Below are 6,000 nucleotides of genomic sequence, written 5' to 3'. Positions count from 1 at the left end.
TTTTTTTTTTTTTTTTTTTTTTTTTTTTTTTTTTTTTTTTTTTTTTTTTTTTTTTTTTTTTTTTTTTTTTTTTTTTTTTTTTCTTCTTATGGTAAATATCCACTCAACAATATACAATACATATTGTGATGATAAAGCTACGTGTTCCCTTATCTCTCATCTGCTAATTGCCATGTAAAATAAATAAATTATTAATATTAATAATATATCTTGGTTTATTTACCAGGTCAGTGATGACAATAAACCTTAAAAGGAATTGACAAAAGGATCCATATATTATTATCAAAATTAATTTGGTACACATGATGAAATACAACTGGGGCTGCCGACCTATATCCTCAAGGTAGGGAAACTTGTCGGAAAAAATAAAAAATAAAAGAAAAGAAATAGTTGAGTATAAATATAAAATAATACGGAGTAATAATTATTTAATTTAAAAAAAATTATAGTATAGTATTATATTGCATGGAAATGATTACGTATATTTGAATAGTTGCGAAAATGAATATCAATCATCCATTACAAAAAGAGTGGATGGATGAGATCTATAGTTGATGAAAACTGCAACTACACACACATATACGTTAGAAAAATGTATACATCCACGGCGGGAGTATCAATCGCTTTTTCTAAGATTCTATGTAAAAGAGGGAGTTAGAAAAAGTTTTTACCCTTAAAGCGTGCTTTGGCAGAATCAACAGTTTGAACTGTCCAATTGTCCGACCTCTAATTCATCCACCGGCCGAGCATGCGAGAATTCCAAAAGATCTTTACGTGAAAATTCTTTTCTGGCTAAAATCTCTCTTTCACTTCTGTGCTTTAAGAAAAGGGTAAGGCTTATATATATATGGCATGGTTTGGACCCAAAGGTTCTAGCGCCCAAAACTACACAATATTAAATTAATTCATTAATCAGTTCTTAATGTACTAATTCAATTTCAATAACTCTTTATCGATTTCTTTTAAAGTTCTCAGCAATACCATGAACCATTAAGGTGTGACTTTCTAGGTTCATACTCAAATTAGCAATGAGTAATATTTTTTGAAAGAAAAGCAATAATGCATTAATAATCAACCAAGTGGGAAATACAGGCCGGTGGAACAAGCAACCACGACCCAATGACAGACATAGAACCAGTTGCCCGTGCTAGCACGTGAGCTACTTGATTCGCTGACCTCTTGACATGGCGAACAGAGACGTTCCCAATGTCACTAGCAATACAACGACATTGCTTAACAATTAACCCCACATACGAGAAGTCTGATAAACTAGAATTAAAACTAGAACAAAAATTGAGACTATCTGATTCAAGAATAAAATTATTAAAACCATTAAACTTCAGCCATGAAAGAACCTCTTTGACCGCCATTGCTTCAGCCATGTACGGATCACGACCACAACCAAGCCGAGCACTATAAGCTGAGACAAACTTTCCATTGTGATATTTAATAATGATTATATTTAATAGCTCATTATTAAATAACTTGTAGGTCATGAGTGACACCTAGCAGTATGTCATGACTACCTAGTCAACAATGAATATATTTATATATATTATAATGAACATTTCCATTAGAAATATCATGCAACATTACTTCCACATAACACTTGTTCCGAACCAAGTAAAGGTCGTCATGGTCAATCTTGGTCAAATCCATAAACCTGATTAATATGTTTATTCAATATTCTTAACCAAAAGTCAAACTTCATTATACCCTTGGCCAAAAATTCTCGTTGTATGATTATTGAATAGACTAGAAATCCTTGTCACCTCAAGGCGGTGGATCCTCTATTGAACTCACACATGTCTCTGTACAATACTGAACTAGGTCACCAAGTATACTTATATTATCATAAGGAACAAAAGACGTATACTGGGAAAAACTAGTCCACCATACGTACGACACAAACATATCGTCTCAAGTCAAAGGATTATTGCATACTTGTAACATACAACATACCGATGACACGTAGTTAAACATCATGCGATACGTTGTAGTTAGTCATTGTTCAATGACTTCTTCTCTAACAATCATCTACATGTCCACTCTCTGTATCTCATACAAAATGGCATGAGACTCATAAGAAGGACAATGAACTAGTCTTATCGGAATTCTAATGCCCAATTAGAATTCCTATGACTAGGTGCATTTTTATATTACTTGATTTATTAATTTTTCGTCACTCATATTCTTAACTCTTTAAAAATGAAGAATTAAGAAGAATGTACGGAATACTATCAAATATTAATTAAGCTAAAATAAATGAATAAAATAATTGTTTATTCTATTTATTTAATAAGAAATTAATGCCAAAATAATAAATGTTGACTCCTAGGGCATACATGTCTAACAGTCTCTCACTTGCACTAGAGTCAATCGGTAACTCTCATCTTCTCAAGATGCCGATCTAACTGCTCTTGATTAAGTGGTATAGATAACAGATCTGCTAGGTTATTCATAAATGCTTTTATCTGCATTGCTATATCTCCCTTTCCAACAAACTCTCTTAGGGGATGACACAACAACAACTAGGTTACACAAATACTACAAGATTTTAGACTTTCTACCATCTAGGTTTAATAGAAAATCAGAATCTATTTATCCATCTATCTTTAATACTTGTTTTCCATTAGTTGAGACTAAGCCCTTAACTTAGTTACTTAACTAATGACCAATGTTATTCACTTGGATTAACCGATGTATGTAAGTGACACTCACTACATGAGAAACATCAGATAACAACACATATATAAGATACCCAATAGCCGATGCCTATGGTATTTTACTTATGTGATCCCTCTCTTCAATTATGTTAGGACACAAACTTTAAAGAGATAGATTTCATGCACCATTAGTTATGCAAAAATACGCAAATAATTTTAGGAAATGCACAACAAAGAAATGCACCGATGCATTAAAAAAATACACCATTAGGTACGCATAAACGCACTATTTGGTGTAGTGAGGTATGGTGCATTTTTTGGATGTGTGGTGCGTTTTATGGTGCATTGATGCATTTTCTTTGTTGTGCCTTTTCTAACACTATTGGTGCTTTTGTGCATAACTAATGGCGCGGCCGCACTGGCCACACGTTAAGAAATGGCCGCACTGTAACTTGATCATATATATATATATATATATATATATATATATATATATATATAATTAAGTTCCCGTGCGATGGGGTGTTTCCTGTGAGGTTGTGCGGTGATTTTTGGTGCGTAATTTTCTTCTTAAGGTGCGTGACTTTTCTTCTTAAAGTGCGTGATTTGTATAGTTAAGGTGCGTGAGTGTTAAAGCTTAAGGTGCGTGATTTTCCTTCTTAAGGTGTGTTGTTTTCTTTCTTAAGGTGTGTGATATGTATGCTTAAGGTGCGTGAGTTGTTGAAATTTAAAGTGCGTCATTTTAAAACCTTAGGTGCATGGCTTGTGTTCTTAAGGTGCGTGGCTTGTGTAGTTAAGGTGCGTGGTTTGTATACTTAAGGTGCGCAGTGTATTCTCAACTGAAGTTGCACAATTTAAAAACTTTAGGTGCGTGATTTATGTTTTTAGTTTAAGGTGTGTGGTTTGTGTACTTAAGGTGTGTCGTTTTAATGCTTAAAGTGAGTACTGCACAACCGCACGAGAAAATATACCCGCACCTGAACCCTTCCCTATATATATATATAGTACCCTAAATTCATGCGCATAATGAATAATCCAATACTCATCAATATCAATTAAGGGGTAGATCAATCCAAGAAAAATCTTAAATTTCTGTCCAAATAGGTTCAGTCAATGATAAAATAAGAGTTTCTATATTATTAAATCATTTAATTGAAATAACAAATTATTGTTATTATTATTATTAAATATAAAAAAATTTATTATTGTTTTGTAAATGTTTGGTGCTTTGATTTAGTGAGACAAACACGTGGTGTTGTGATGTGCTCTAGGTGACTGTGTACTCATGCACAACACCGTGTGCACCGTAGAATGTCACCAAAGTCGTGTGCACACACGCCACACGCCACACTCATACACTATACTGTGCACACTCTAAAATTGCTTTGTTCACATGTTCACATGGAAATGCACACATAAATGTCATGCACCACTACAAAACAAATGCGCACGCATATGTACTATAATGCACACACACTAAGTACATCACATGACAAGGTGCATACGTCCAATAAAAACCCAACAACGAGGAACGATAGTACAAATGCACACTTATGAAGGCCACAATGCACACCAATACATTACCCACAGAAACTACACATATGTTAATCACAAATATAGACAATATTACATTCAAACAATAGATAATTAAAAAACACAAAAATGAACTTGAGTCCATGGTTGAATAAAAGAAACGTAGAGAAGAAATCTCGAAAGCAAAAAAAAAAAAAAAAGAAGAAAAGAACTCAACATGAAGAATGAGAATACGTGAACAAGGAAATCCAAACCTACTATAAATTCCTTCCCTAAATTCATGCCTATAAACCATATAAAATACTATACATATTTAAAACAAGTGTATATAACCCAAATTACCCCTTTGAAAATTACCTAAATTAAAAAAAAATCATAAAATCAAAGCCACCCACATCTTCTAAATGGAGAGTCCATATTTAATCCCCTAATATTCTAAAGGTAGATCCTTTCACTATTCAGCCTGTGTAAACATTCGATCTTGCACTCTTCGACTATTCGACTCTTCAATTCTATGAAAATCAAAGCCGAAGTTTTGTCTTTTGACTATCCAAAATGTAATTATTTGAGTTATCATTCAAACTATTCCCTTTTCTTTTGTTTTTCTATTTCCTTGTTCTGGTGGTGGATGCGGTCAAGTTTTCACTTCCTATCACACGTTTTAGTCTACGGAGGCATATTCTCAGCCACAAACTTGTTTCCACTACCTTGCTCATAAGGGACATAGGGTATAACGTCACCACTCAAGAAGATGCCATCTCGAACTCTTCTAGTATTCAACTCTTCAAAATTCTTGTCTATAGACTATTCAAAACGTAAAATTTACGAGCCGTAAAGTCAACTAACCGAAAAGTTATCAATTCAAAGAGTAACCTTAAGATAGTTCGTAAACGTCGAAAGTTAACTTAGAAAATAAATCTTACCCACTGGAAAGTAAGTCATTCGGAATGTTAAGACTTAGTATTTTGGGAGATGGTAAGTCCTTAAATATTTCACATACTGGGTGTGTTTCTATACCGTCTGCAAATAGGCCACTTGTCTTGTCTGATGTTTTGTGTGTGCCTAAGTTGCAAAAGAACTTAGTTTCAGTATCCAAACTTTGTAAGACTAATCCTGTTTCGGTTGAATTCTTTGCCTCTCATTTTGTTGTTAAGGATCGTCTGTTGGGAACGCACCTCGTACGAGGTCCGATCGTGAATGAGGTTTATAGCCTTCCTATCCAACAATCTTAGGTCAATGTGATTTCCAAGTCCTCAATTCCAAGGTGGCATCATCAGTTTGGTCATCCACCCAATAAAGTTTTAGCCTCAATTCTAAAAAATAATAATATAAATTTTGATCGTCAGATGCTTGACTCCTTTACTTGTACTTCTTATCATATGCATAAGAGTCATAAGTTGGCATTTTCTTTTAAATCCATGACTAGTTCACAACCTTTGCAACTTGTTTACACTGACATATGGAGTTCCTCAACCACATCTGTTGATGGGTTCCGATATTATATTAATTTTGTTGATCATTTCACAAAATATGTTTGGTTGTTCCCCCTTAAAGTCAAATCTGATGTTCATGCTATTTTCCTACATTTCAAATGCATGGTTGAAAATTATTTTGGATACAAACTCATCTCCATTTTTTCTGATAATGGAGGTGAATATACCAAATTAATTCCTACGTTTAATCATATGGGTATTTCTCATTTCACCTCTCCACCTCACACTCCGGAGCACAATGGCTTCGCCGAAAGGCATCATAGACATATTGTAGAGACTGGCATGGCCTTATTACACTATGCATCTAT

Source organism: Ipomoea triloba, chromosome 11 (genome assembly GCF_003576645.1).
Source record: "Ipomoea triloba cultivar NCNSP0323 chromosome 11, ASM357664v1".
NCBI classification, from domain to species: domain Eukaryota; kingdom Viridiplantae; phylum Streptophyta; class Magnoliopsida; order Solanales; family Convolvulaceae; genus Ipomoea; species Ipomoea triloba.
This window is presented reverse-complemented; position numbering follows the sequence as displayed.